The sequence below is a fragment of the Penaeus monodon genome, chromosome 34, assembly GCF_015228065.2.
Source record: "Penaeus monodon isolate SGIC_2016 chromosome 34, NSTDA_Pmon_1, whole genome shotgun sequence".
In the NCBI taxonomy this organism is placed as follows: Eukaryota; Metazoa; Arthropoda; class Malacostraca; order Decapoda; family Penaeidae; genus Penaeus; species Penaeus monodon.
In genome coordinates, this window is record NC_051419.1 from 33,938,797 (window position 1) to 33,939,414 (window position 618).

The window sequence follows — 618 nt, forward strand, 5'->3', positions numbered from 1 at the left end:
GGTTCCTTGTATGGCAGACGAATTTCGGTAATCTAGCAGGCTTACCTCTCGCTCTTCATCTCAGAGTCCCTCCATATATAAAAATGAATCATGAATTGAATAATGCAATTACCTCAAACCACTTGTGCCCATATTGGGTATTTTTAACATATTCTTAACTTATTGTCTCGTCTATTTCGTACTCTGTATATATCTTTATCATTTGTGTGTACAGATTTATATCAGGTATATGTAGTTATTTGCATTATGTTTACGTATATTATTTGCATTATATTTTCCGTATTAATATTTTCTAAGTCAGAACCATCTGTTCTATTAACTATCTGCCTATTGTCTTGTTACAGCACTGGTATTGAAGATTTAGAATACTAACGAATATGAAATCCTTTGCGACCGTGTTCGTCAAGATTTCACACAAATTTGCACAATAGATTCTTACTTATTCAAACGTGAATTGCCTAAGTTAAGCTTCATGATAAATATTTCTTTTGTTTTTTCTCTTAAATCAGAAAATCAGATCATTCAGATTTACAGTCTCCATATAGAGTGGAGGAAAATGAAAAAAAAAAAATATATTGCCTCATCTCTTATTTCATATGATACATCACCAATCCAGCA